This window comes from Bos taurus, chromosome 20 (assembly GCF_002263795.3).
Source record: "Bos taurus isolate L1 Dominette 01449 registration number 42190680 breed Hereford chromosome 20, ARS-UCD2.0, whole genome shotgun sequence".
NCBI classification, from domain to species: Eukaryota; Metazoa; Chordata; class Mammalia; order Artiodactyla; family Bovidae; genus Bos; species Bos taurus.
In genome coordinates this window covers 27,899,450-27,913,247 of record NC_037347.1, presented here as the reverse complement: position 1 = coordinate 27,913,247, position 13,798 = coordinate 27,899,450, and the positions used below count along the sequence as shown (strand labels likewise).

At 36.5% G+C, this 13,798-nt stretch overlaps 1 long non-coding RNA gene across 3 annotated transcripts in view; it reads right to left on the bottom strand.

Annotated features, from left to right (window-relative positions):
* LOC132343225 (uncharacterized) overlaps positions 1–13,798 on the bottom strand; it is a 268,200-nt gene that overhangs the window by 97,704 nt on the left and 156,698 nt on the right. For all 3 annotated transcript variants that reach the window (XR_009491952.1, XR_009491950.1, XR_009491951.1), the window contains exon 4: positions 6,694–6,776. This is a non-coding gene — a long non-coding RNA (uncharacterized lncRNA). The remainder of the gene's footprint in view (positions 1–6,693; positions 6,777–13,798) is intronic.

Here is a 13,798-nt window from a genome sequence, read left to right as displayed (position 1 = left end):
AAATACATGGTATTCTGGAATCTCTCGCTTTTACCATGACTCAGTGGATGTTGGCAATTTGATCTCTGGTTCCTCTGTCTTTTCTAAATCCAGCTTAGCCTAATTTAGAGAGTTTTGAGCATTACTTTGCTAGCATTGTGGATGAGTGCAATTGTGTGGTAGTTTGAGCGTTCTTTGGCATTGCCTTTCTTTGGAATTGGAATGAAAACTGACCCTTTCCAGTCCTGTGGCCACTGCTGAGTTTTCCAACCTTGATGGCATATTGAGTGAAGCACTTTCACAGCATCACCTTTTAGGATTTTAAATAGCTCAGCTGGAATTCTATCACCTCCACTAGCTTTGGTCATGCTGATGCTTCCCTAAGGCCACTTGACTTTGCACTCCAGGATGTGTGGCTCTAGGTGAGTGATCACACCCTCATGGTTATCTGGGTCATTAAGATCTTTTTTGTATAGTTCTTCTGTGTATTCTTGTCACCTCTTCTTAATATCTTCTGTTTCTGCTAGGTCCTCATTCTGTCCTTTATTGAGTCCATCTTTGCATGAGATGTTCCCTTGCTATCTCTAATTTTCTTGAAAGGATTTCTTGTCTTTCCAATTCTATTGTTTTCCTCTATTTCTTTGCATTAATCAATGAGGAAGGCTTTCTTACCTCTCCTTGCTACTCCTTGGAACTCTGAATTCAGATGGATATATCTTTCCTTTTCTCCTTTGCCTTTCACATCTCTTCTTTTCTTAGCTTTTGTAAGGCCTCCCCAGACAACCATTTTGCCTTTTTGTGTTTCTTCTTCTTGGGGATGGTTTTGATCAACATCTCCTGTACAATGTTATGAATCTCTGTCTATAGTTCTTCAGACACTCTATCAGATCTAATCCCTTGAATCTATTTGTCACTTCCACTGTATAATCATAAGGGATTTGATTTAGGTCATACCTGAATGGTCTAGTGGTTTTCCCTACTTTCCTAAATTTAAGCCTGGATTTTGCAATAAAGAGTTCATGATCTGAGCCACAGTCAGCTCCCAGTCTTGTTTTTGCTGACTGTATAGAGCATCTCCATCTTCAGCTGTAAAGAATATAATCAGTCTGATTTCAGTATTGACCATCTGGTGATGTCCATGTGTAGAGTTGTCTCTTGTGTTGTTGGAACAGAGTGTTTGGCATGACCAGTGCATTCTCTTGGCAAAATTTCGAGCTTTTGCCCTGCTTCACTTTATACTCTGAAGCCAAACTTGCCTGTTACTCCAGGTATTGCTTGACATCTTACTTTTGCATTCTAGTCCCCTGTGATGAAAAGGACACCTTTTTTGGATGTTAGTTCTAGAAGGTCTTGTAGGTCCTAATAGAACCATTCAGTTTCTTTGGCATTAGTGGTTGGGGCATAGACTTGGACAACTGTGATACTGAATGGTCTGCTTCAGAAACAAGCAGAAATCATTCTGTCATTTTTGAGATTGCACCCAAGTACTGCATTTCAGACTCTGTTGACTATGAGGGCTACTCCATTTCTTCTGTGGGATTCTTGCCCACAGTAATACATATATCTGTCTAGAATAGAAGTAGCTTAAATGTTAAAGTTGGAGGTCAAGGTCCAGGAATGTGGGAGATGTGGTTAGGAGTTGCCTTCCTCCCCCAATTGGCTCCATACAAGTCTTTTAAACAAAACTGCCCTACTGGTAATTAAACAAAAATTGCACAGTCACAGCACATAACGCACTCCACTGGGTTATTGGGAGTACATTGAAAAATAATCATCCTACCTAAGAATTGGAAGATGCTATTGTATATTTACCAGTTTGTTTCAGAACTGAGTATTCTAGTTTTTTTCTTTTTTTCAGGGATTCTTCCATAGATCCGTTCTTTTATGATTCAGCCACCATGTTTCTTGCCCTTTGACTTCAACATCCTTTCTTTCTGCTACATCTGCTACAAAAAAATTGTGTTTTCAATTCTCTAAGTATGAGCTAATTTTCCTTCTTCAAAATTTAGTCTTCAAGTTGCACTTTTATTTCCAGACACCTCATCTTTCTGCCCTGTTTTCTAAACAGTTTGAAGTAAGATATTTATGCATATTATAGAGAAAAATACATATATTATAAAGAAAATACACATAGAGAACAATACATAAACAGTTTGGTGAATTTGTAAAAAATAAAGTCACCAGAGAAACCACCCACATAGGACATAAACATTAACACTATTATCTCTCCAGGGATAACCAGTGTAATGACTTCTATCACTTCAGATTAGTTTTATTTTGAACTTTACATAATTGCAATTATGTAGCATGTGCCTTTTGCTGCTTGTTTCTATTGCTTTAAATTGTGTTTGTGAGATTAATCCATATTGCTTTGTGTAATGATATTTCATATATTTCTGTTGGTATATAGTATTCTGTTGTATCGATATGCTTATTAGTTGTTTGCTTTTTTTAGATTTTTTAATGTGGACCATTTTTAATGTCTTTATTGAATCTGTTAAAATATTGCTTCTGTTTTTTTTTTGTTTTGGTTTTTTGGCCATAAGGCATATTGGATCTTAGCTCCCCAAGCAGGAATCGAACCCATACTCCCTGCATTGGAAAGTGAAGTCTTAACCACTGGATCACTAGGGAAATCCCCTATTTATTAGTTATTTGAATATCCACATTTATCAAGTGCTTATTCAAGTCATTTGCCCAAAGAAGGTAGGGAATGAGGTTCTGTCATGTATCTACTGATTTAAAGAATTCTTTATATATTCTAGATTCAGGGCCTTTATTAAATATAAGTTTTACACATGTTTTCTCCTACTCTGTAACTTGCTTTTGTGGTGCCTTTGGATAAAAAGATGGTCTTGATTTTTAAATGAAGTTTAATAATTGATCTCTCTTTTAAATTAAAGTTTTCTGTTCTATTTGCTATCTATAAAGTGATGAGCTTATTCTTCTATTTATACTTTTGGAGGGTTTATTCTTTAGGTTTCAATTATCTTCGAATTCATGTTGTGTGTGTGTGTGTGTGGGTGTGTGTATTGTGTGTGAAGTAAGAATCCAGATTTTTCTCATCTGATATCAAAAGCAACACTTACTGAAAAGTTCATCCTTCCTTTCTGGCACTAGAGAAATATAATTGCCATATATCACTTAATAATATGTCAATTACTTCGCCATTAAAAAGAATACATTTGAATCCGTTCTAATGAGGTGGATGAAACTGGAGCCTATTATACAGAGTGAAGTAAGCCAGAAAGAAAAACACCAATACAGTATACTAACGCATATATATGGCATTTAGAAAGATGGTAACAATAACCCTGTGTACGAGACAGCAAAAGAGACACTGATGTATAGATCAGTCTTATGGACTCTGTTGGAGAGGGAGAGGGTGGGAAGATTTGGGAGAATGGCATTGACACATGTATAATATCATGTATGAAACGAGTCACCAGCCCAGGTTTGATGCACGGTACTGGATGCTTGGGGCTGGTGCACTGGGACGACCCAGAGGGATGGTATAGGGAGGGAGGAGGGAAGAGGGTTCAGGATGGGGAACAAATGTATACCTGTGGCGGATTCATTTCGATATTTGGCAAAACTAATACAATATTGTAAAGTTTAAAAATAAAATTAAATTAAAAAAAAAACCAGAAAACTAAAAAAAAAAAAAATAATAATAATATGTCAGAATAATATGTCTGTTTCTAGACTTTATTCTGTTTCATAGATCTGTTTCATAGACATGCTTTCCTTGGCACCAATTTCACATTGTATTAATTTCTGAGTTTGGATATTACACTATTAATATCTGGTAGACAATGTCTTAATATCTGCTGCTTTGTTTTTCTTTCAAAGTACTGTTAACTTTGTAGCCCTCAATTTATATGTAAGTTTTAGACTTATCAATTTGCACTAAGACAACCAGCTGAGAATTTGAATGAAATTTCGTTTAATCTATAGAGCTTATCTGTAGATTACTGACTATAGAACATGTCTGTAGATTGTTTTGCATTTTTAGGTACACACTCATGTTAACTGCATATAATGATTGTTTCATATCTTTCTTTTCCTCACTATATATGGTATTCATTTTTCCTTTCCTCTCTCAGTAGCGAGGACTTTCAGGATAGAACTAACTAGAAGTCTCTCCCTTTTCTTGTACCCAAATGTTAGGGGAAGTCTTTTGTTCTTTTATTAAACATGACATCTGCTACATACTAAATCTGCTTTCCTGGTGACTCAGATGGTAAAGCATCTGCCTGCAGTGTAGGAGACCTGGGTTTGATACCTGGGTTGGAAAGATTCCTTGGTGAAGGGAATTGCTACTCACTCCAGTGTTCTTCCCTGGAGAATTCCACGGCCAGGGGAGCTTGGCAGGTTATAGTTCTTGGGGTCTCAAAGACTCGGACATAACTGAGTGACTAACACTTCTTATGCATACTACTTGATATGATTAGGTCATTTCTTATATTCCTAAATTGCTTAGACTTTTTATCATGAATGGGTGTTGATTTTTATCAAACGCTTTTTCTGCATCTATTGAATTATTCATATATTTTTTCTTATTTTATGTTAATGTGTTGAAATAAATTGATAAATTTTGAATATAAAGCCATACTTGGATTTCTGGAGTAAATTCCACTTTATTATTTCTTTATGCTCTTTTTAATATCTTGCTTAATATAATATGTTAATATTTTTATAATTTGTATCTATAGTCATAAAGAGTGAGTGACCTAAACTTTTCTCCTCTTTTACCTACTGGTATCAAGTTTGAACCAGACTCATAAAACTAGTTGGAAAGTGTTTACCCTTTTTCTATTATCTGGAAAAGTTTTTATATTTTATTTCATCCTTGTATATCTTGTGGGAAAAAATGGTTGACTAGATTGGTGTTATATTTTCAGTACATAGTTCCAAGAATTCACCTGGGAGCTAAACCAGGCCTGGAGTTTCCTCTATGATAAGTTCTCAATTTTTATAATTATATTGCATTGTTTGGATTTTCTATTTTGTGTGTGTGTGTGTGTTATTTATTCTAAGGTGTTGTTTATCCAGGACTTTTTTCATTTTATATAAGTTTTCAAAGTTTTTTGCCACATCTATTCTTTGACCTGCTATTATCTGGAGAATTTGTGGTGACAACCATTGTTTCATTCCTGACTTTAGTAATTTGTGTGTGCTGTGGGGGAGATGGTAGGTGTTTGATCAGTTCTATCAGAAGTTTATCAGGATATCTGGAGAAAACTATAATTTGAAAAGATAAATACACCCCAATATTCAAGGCAGCACTATTTACAATAGCAAAAATATGGAAGCAATCTAAATATTCTTTGACAGATGAATGGATAAAGATGTAGTGCATATATACAATAAAATATTATTCAGTCATAAAATATTAAAAATCAGATAATGCCATTTGCAGCAACATGGATAAACCTAGAGATTATCATACTAAATGAAGTAACCAAGACAAAGACAAATATCATATGATATCATTTATATGTAGAATCCAAAAAAATTTATAAATGATCTTATTTACAAAACACAAATAGACTCAGGGACATAGAAAACAAACTTATGGTTACTGAAGGGGAAGAGCAGGGAAGGATCAATTAGGAATTTGCAATTAACATATACACACTACTATATATAAAATCCCCTTCATGGATCACTGCCTTGTTGTGGTAAAGGGGCTCACATAACTCAATGAAGCTATGAGCCAAGCCATGCAGGCCACTCAAGACTGATGGGTCATAGTGGAGAGTTCTGACAAAATGTGATCCACTGGAGGGGGGAATGGCAAACACCCCAGTATACTTACCGTGAGAACCCCATGAACTGTATTAAAAGGCAAAAAGATATGACACCAAAAGAGAAGCCTTCCAGGTCAGAAGGTGTCCAATATGCTACTGGGGAGAGGACAACTACCATTAGCCCCAGAAAGAATGAACTGGCTGGGCCAAAGCAGAAATGACACTCTGTTGTGGATGTGTCTGGTGATGAAAGTAAAATCTGATGCTGTAAAGAATAGTATTGCATAGGAACCTGGAACGTTAGGTCCAAAAATCAAGGTAAATTGGATGTGATCAAGCAGGAGATGGAAAGAGTAAACATCAACATCTTAGGAATCACTTAACTAAAATGAACGGGAATGGATGAATTTAATTCAGATGACCATTATTATCTACTACTGTGGTCAAGAATCCCTTAGAAGAATCTCATAATCAACCAGAGAGTCCGAAATGCAGTACTTGGGTGTAATCTCAAAAACGACAGAATGATCTCTGCTTGTTTCCAAGGCAAATCATTCAATATCACAGCAATCCAAGTCTATGCCCCAACCACAAATGCCAAAGAAGCTTAAATTGAATAGTTCTGTAAAAACCTACATGATCTTCTAGAACTAACACACACAAAAAAGATGTCCTTTTCATCATAGAGGACAGGAATGCAAAAGCAGGAAGTCAATAGATACCTGGAGTAACATGCAAGTTTGACTTTGGAGTACAAAATGAAGCAGGGCAAAGGCTAAAAGAGTTTTGTCAAGAGAACGCACTGGTCATAGCAAACACTCTTTTTCAACAACACAAGAGACAGCTTTACACATGGACATCATCAAATGGTCAATATAGAAATCAGGTTGATAACATTCTTTGTAATGGAGAAGCTGTATACAGTTAGCAAAAACAAGACCTTGAGCTGGCTGTAGCTTACCTCCCATGTTAGTAAGGTCATGCTCAAAATCCTGCATGCTAGGCTTCAGCATTATGTGACCCAAGAACTTCCAGATGTCCAAGCTGTGTTGAGAAAAGGCAAAGGAATCAGAGATTAAATTGACAACATTTACTGGATCACAGAGAAAGCAAGGGAATTCCAGAAAAACATCTACTTTTGTTTCATTGACTAAAGCCTAGACTGTATGGATCATAACAAACTGTGGAAAGCTCTTAAAGAGATGAGAATTCCAGATTATTTTACCTGTCTCCTGAGAATCCTGTATGCTGGTCAAGAAGCAACAGTTAGAACATTGTATGTAAAAACTTAACAGTTCAGGATTTAGAAAGAAGTACAAGGCTGTTTATTGTCACCCTGGTTTTTTTAACTTATACACAGAGCACATCATGAGAAATGCCAGGCTGGATGAATTACAAGCTGGAATCAAGATTGCTGGGAGAAATATTAACAAACTCAGATGGGGGTGATACCATTCTAATGGCAGAAAGTGAAGAGGGACTGAAATTCTTGATGAGGGTGAGGGAAGGGATTGAAAAAGCTGGCTTAAAACTAAATACATAAAAAAAAAAAAAATTAAGATCATAGCATCCAGCCCCATCACTTCATTGCAAATAGAAGAGAAAATGGTGAAGGCTCTAAAATTTCTTCTTCCTGGGCTCTAAAATCACTGCAGATAGCAACTGCAGTCATGAAATTAGAAGATGATCTCTTCCTGGCAGGAAAGCGTTGACAAATGTGTTAAATAGTGTGTTAAAAAGCAATGACATCAGTTTGCTCACAAAGGACTGTGTAGTCAAGGCTATGGTCTTTCCAGTAGTCATGCACAGTTGTGAGCCAGAAAGAAGGCAGAGTGCTGAAGAATTGATGCTTTTGAACTGTGGTGCCAGAGAAGACTCCTGATAGTCCCTTGGACAGAAAGGAGATCAATCCAGTCAATCTTAAAGGAACTCAACCTTGAATAGTCATTGGTAGGACTGATGCTAAAGCTGAAGCTCTAACACTTTGGCCACCTGATGCAAAGAGTTGACTCACTGGAGAAGACCCTGATGCTGGAAAAGACTGAAGTCAGAAGGAGAAGAGGGTTATAGAGGATGAGAGAGTTGGATGGCATCAATGATGCAATGGACATAAACTTGGATAAACTCTGGGAGATGGTAAGGGACAGAGAAGTCTGGTATGCTGCAGTCCATGGAGTTGCAAAGAGTTGGATATGACTTCACAACTGAATAAAAATATCAAATATGTAAAACAGATAACCAACAAGGACCTACTATATAGCACAAGAAAGTATACTCAATATTTTCTAATAACCTATTTGGCAGGAAAGCTGTGGCAAACCAAGACAGTGTGTTGAAAAGCAGAGACATCACCCTGCTGACAAAGGTCCATATAGTCAAGGCTATGGTCTTCCCATAATTCTCAAATTCTCCAAGCAAGGCTTCAACAGTATGTGAACCGAGAAATTTCAGCTGTTCAAGCTGGATTTAGAAAAGGCAGAGGAACCAGAAATCAAATTGCCAACGTCTGCTGGATTACAGAAAAAGCAAGAGAGTTCCAGAAAAACATTTACTTCTGCTTCATTAACTACACCAAAGCCTGTGACTGTGTGGATCAAAATCAAACTGTGGAAAATTCTTAAAGAGATCAGAATACCAGACCACCTTTACTGCCTTCTGAGTAATCTGTATGCAGGTCAAGAAGCAACGATTAGAATTGGACATGGAACAACAGACTGGTTCCAAATTGGGAAAGGAGTACATCAAGGCTGTATATTGTCACCCAGCTTATTTAACTTATATGCAGAGTACATCATGCAAAATGCCAGACTGGATGAAGCACAAGCTGGAATCAAGATTGCTGGGAGAAATATCCATAACCTCTGATATGCAGATGACACCACCCTTATGGGAGAAAGCAAAGAGGAACTAAAGAGCCTTTTGATGAAAGTGAAAGAGGAAAGTGAAAAAGTTGGCTTAAAATTCAACATTCAGAAAACGAAGATCATGGCATCCAGTCCCATCACTTCATGGCAAATAGATGGGGAAACAATGGAAACAGTGAGAGACTTTATTTTCTTGGGCTCCAAAATCACTGCAGATCGTGACTGCAGCTATGAAATTAAAAGATGTTTGCTTCCTGGAAGAAAAGCTATGGCCAACCTAGACAGCATATTAAAAAGCAGAGACAGTACTTTGCCAACAAAGGTCCATCTAGACAAAGCTATGGTTTTCCCCTTAGTCATGTATGAATGTGAGAGTTGGACCATTAAGAAAGCTGAGCGCTGAAGAATTGATGCTTTTGAACTGTAATGTTGGAGAAGACTCTTGAGACTCCCTTGGACTGAAAAAAATCAGTCCATCCTCAAGAAAATCAGTCCTGAATATTCATTGGAAGGACTGATGCTGAAGCTAAAACTCCAATACTTTGGTCACCTGATGCAAAGAACTGACTCATTGGAAAAGACCCTGATGCTGGGACAGACTGAAGGCAGGAGGAGACGGGGATGACTGAGGATGAGATGGTTAGATGGCATCTCCAATTCAATGAGCTTGAGTTTGAGCAAACTCTGGGAGAGGGACACAGAGGTCCAGAGTGCTGCAGTCCATGGGGTTGCAAAGAGTTGACTGGGTGACTGATCAACAACAATACAAGGGGGAAAGATCTGAAAAAGAATATATAACTCAATCGTTGTGTTGTATACCTGAAACTAACATGACATTGTAAATCAGCTAAACTTCAGTAAAGAAAAAAAAAGTTGTCAGAATTTTTAGTCTTTTCAAGGAACACGTATTTGCCTTTGTTGATTTTCAGTATTACATTTGTTTTCTATTTAAGTATTTTGTTAAGCTTCATTATCTATTATTTTTTAATTTCTCTAGAATAAAGTGATTTTATTTCCCTAAATTCTTCATTTGCTGTTGTTCAGTCGCTCAGTCGTGTCCAACTCTTTGTGACCCCATGTACTGCAGCACACTAGGCTTCCCCATCTTTCACTATCTCCCAGAGTTTGCTCAAACTCATGTCCTTTGAGTCAAAGATGCCAACCAACTATCTCATCGTCTGTTGTCCCTTTCTCCTCTTTTATTTATAAAATTCTTCATATATATCCTTATATGATTGATGTTCATTCAGCCTTTCTTTTTTTAAAATTTGATTTAATGCTACATAACTCTATCTAAACCCCATTTTACCTGCATTCCCTAAAATTCTATACATGATATTTTCCTCAGTATCCAGCCCAAAATATTTTATAAAATTCTATTTTCTTCTTTGTCCTATAAGTAACTCATAATTGTATTGCTTAATTTCTTAATATTTGGGCATTTTGAACTGTTTGGATTTTTTAGGTGCTTTTATTTATTTACTTTTAAAAATTTATTTATTTTAATTGGAAGCTAATTACTTTACAATATTGTATTGGTTTTGCCATGCATTGACATTAATCCACCATGGGTGTACATGTGTTCCCCATTCTGAACCCCCCTCACACCTTCCTCCCCATACCATGCCTCTGGGTCATCCAAGTGCACCAGACCCAAGCATCCTGTAACATGCATCGAACCTGGACTGGCAATTCGTTTCACATATGGTAATATACATGTTTCAATGCCATTCTCCAAAATCATCCCACCCTTGCCCTCTCCCACAGAGTCCAAAAGACTGTTCTATACATCTATGTCTCTTTTGCTGTCTCGCATACAGGGTTATCATTACCATCTTTCTAAATTCCATATATATGCATTAGTATACTGTATTGGTGTTTTTCCTTCTGGCTTACTTCACTCTGTATAATAGGCTCCAGTTTCATCCACCTCATTAGAACTGATTCAAATGTATTCTTTTTAGTGGCTGAGTAATACTCCATTGTGTATATATACCACAGCTTTCTTATCCATTTGTCTGCTGATGGACATCTAGGTTGCTTCCATGTCCTGCCTATTATAAACAGTGCTGCAATGAACATTTGGGGGTACATGTGTCTCTTTCCCTTCTGGTTTCCTCAGTGTGTATGCCCAGCAGTGAGATTCCTGGGTCATAAGGCAGTTCTATTTCCAGTTTTTTAAGGAATCTCCACACTGTTCTCCATAGTGGCTGTACTAGTTTGCATTCCCACCAACAGTGTAAAAGGGTTCCCTTTTCTCCACACCCTCTCCAGCACTTATTGCTTGTAGACTTTTGGATTGCAGCCATTCTGACTGGTGTGAAATGGTACCTCATAGTGGTTTTGATTTGCATTTCTCTGATAATGAGTGATATTGAGCATCTTTTCATGTGTTTGTTAGCCATCTGTATGTCTTCTTTGGAGAAATGTCTATTTAGTTCTTTGGCCCAGTTTTTGATTGAGTCGTTTATTTTTCTGGAAACAGAAGACCTATATATAGAAACACTGGTGAAAGAAATCAAAGAGGACACTAATAGATGGAGAAATATACCATGTTCTTGGATCAGAAGAATCAATATAGTGAAAATGAGTATACTACCCAAAGCAATCTAGAGATTGCTATAGATCCCTATCAAGCTACCAATGGTATTTTTCACAGAGCTGGATTTTTATTTCTAGCTTAACCTCTCTATCATCAGAGAAGATACATCATAGAATTTTTAATCATTTGATATTGGTTGAGAGGTGTTTTATTATCCAAGATATCAATTTTGTTTACTGTTCCATATAGCTTTAATAAGAATATGTATTTACTACTTTTAAAATGCTCTTTATTGTATTTTCTGAATATCTGTGCCCACATCTCTAGTAATTTTCCTTCTATCTGAAGAACTTCCTTTACTAGTGTTTTAATTGTGGTTCTCTTGATAATATATCATTTGTTTCCTCAGACATCTTTGCTTCACTTTACTTTCTGAGGTATATTTTCACTGGATTTAAAATTGTGGATAGGCAGCTTTCCCCCCTTTTTCTTTCTTCCTTCCTTTTTCTCTCTTCCTTTTTCTCTTTCTTCTTTCTGTCTTTCAGCACCTTAGAATGCCATTCCACTGTGTGTGTGTGTGTGTGTGTGTGTGTTAGTCACTCAGTTGTGTCCAACTCTTTGTGACCCCATGGACTGTAGCCTGCCAAGCTCCTCTGTCTATGGAGTTTTCCAGGAAGAATACTGGAGTGGGTAGCCACTACCTTTTTCAGGGGATCTTCCTGATCTAGGGATCAAACCCAGGTCTCTCACATTAGAGGCAGATTCTTAACTGTCTGAGCCACCAAGGAAGCCCTACTTGTATTCTGGCTCCTGTGATTTCTGTTTCAAAACCAATTGTCAGTCTTGTAACCACTTGAAGTTAATGTCTTTTTTTCTTCCCCTTTGTCTACCTTTGAATTTTCTCTTATAATTTGGTGGTCAGCAGTTTGCAAAATGTGCCTTAGTGTAGTGTTATTTTTATGTTTCCTACCTTGTGGCTACAGAACTACTTGAATATGTCACTTCGCATCATTCCTGGAATTTTCTGCCCCATTCTCTCTCTCTCTTTTTTCTCTTTCTGAGAATTCAATTATACATACATTACTATAATTTTCCTCCTGACTTTACATATATTTTGTGCCCTTTTTGTACATTTTCATCATTTTTTTTCTCCTCTGTAGCTTGATCCTATATAATTTCAGCTGACCTATCTCTCTGTTTACTAAGCCTCCATTCTGGTCTATCTAGTTTGCTGTTATATCACCCACTGAGTTCCTAGTTTTAGATATTGGTTTTTATTAAATATCTAGAATTTCCCTCTTACACTTTTGTTGTACAGACTCCAGATCTCTGGTAATATTTTTCTCTTTGGCATCTATTTCTTTATGGATACTAATATAGTTATTTTAACTTCATATCTGATAATTCCAAGTATCTGAATTTAAAGTCATTCTACATTTTTACTGACAGGATTTCAGGTTACTTCATCATCTCTCAATAAATGGATTGTTTGTTATTTTTTTTCACAATGACAATCAGCACCACAGAAAATATCTAATATATATCTTCTTGTACTTTTGTGTAATAATTTAGAAAGAGTACAAATACAGTAGAATTTCTAGGTAAGTAGCTCTTGCACAGCACAGGTTTCCTAGAAACTGACAAATTATTTTCTAAAAGGGCAGTATCAATTTATATTCCCACCAAATATATAAAATTTCCCCTTTTTCATAATTTCAGTGATAAGTGTTATTGCTAACTTTTAATTTTTCTAATCTGACATGTGTGATGTTTTAATTTATTATGATTGCCCCCCTCCAATCATGTTATATTAAAACAATTGTTATGTTCCTAAAGACTGTGTTTCTGTTTCAAAATTGCAGTTAAGTTCATCTTGGCTAACATGTAATTAAATGAGTAATAATATATTAAAATATTTATTTATTTTTAAATTTTATTTTATTTTTAAACTTTACATAATTGTATTAGTTTTCCCAAATATCAAAATGAATCTGCCACAGGTATACATGTGTTCCCCATCCTGAACCCTCCTCCCTCCTCCCTCCCAATACCATCCCTCTGGGTCCTCCCAGTGCACTAGCCCCAAGCATCCAGTATCGTGCATCGAACCTGGAATATGCTGATATTTCCTGTCATTTGTTGTTATACAAATTTTATTAAAATTGTTCCTTTTAATTTATTACTATGATGCATTATTTTCCTAATTCACTAAGATGAAACAATAGCTCAAAAATGGTTTATTGAAAGGCAAAGTGATGCAAAAAATCAGAACAAAAATTTTATTCAAAGCTAACACCGAACATACAAATAGTGAACAGATAGATGGTATGAATATAGAATATGACTCAGTAATGAGAGTATAGGCAAATCAAAAATGAAAGGATTTACATGAATGGACATAAAGGAGAAGCACTAATAGCAGTCATAACCCTCTGAATGATAGGGGCTTCCCTTGTGGCTCAGCTGGTAAAGAATCTGCCTGCAATGCAGGAGACCAGGGTTTGATCCCTGGGTTGGGAGGATCCCCTGGAGAAGGGAAAGGCTACTCACTCCAGTATTCTGGCCTGGAGAATTCCATGGACTGTATAGACCATGAGGTTACAAAGAGATGGACATGACTGAGTGACTTTCACTTTCACTTTCTGAATGATAGATTTTTA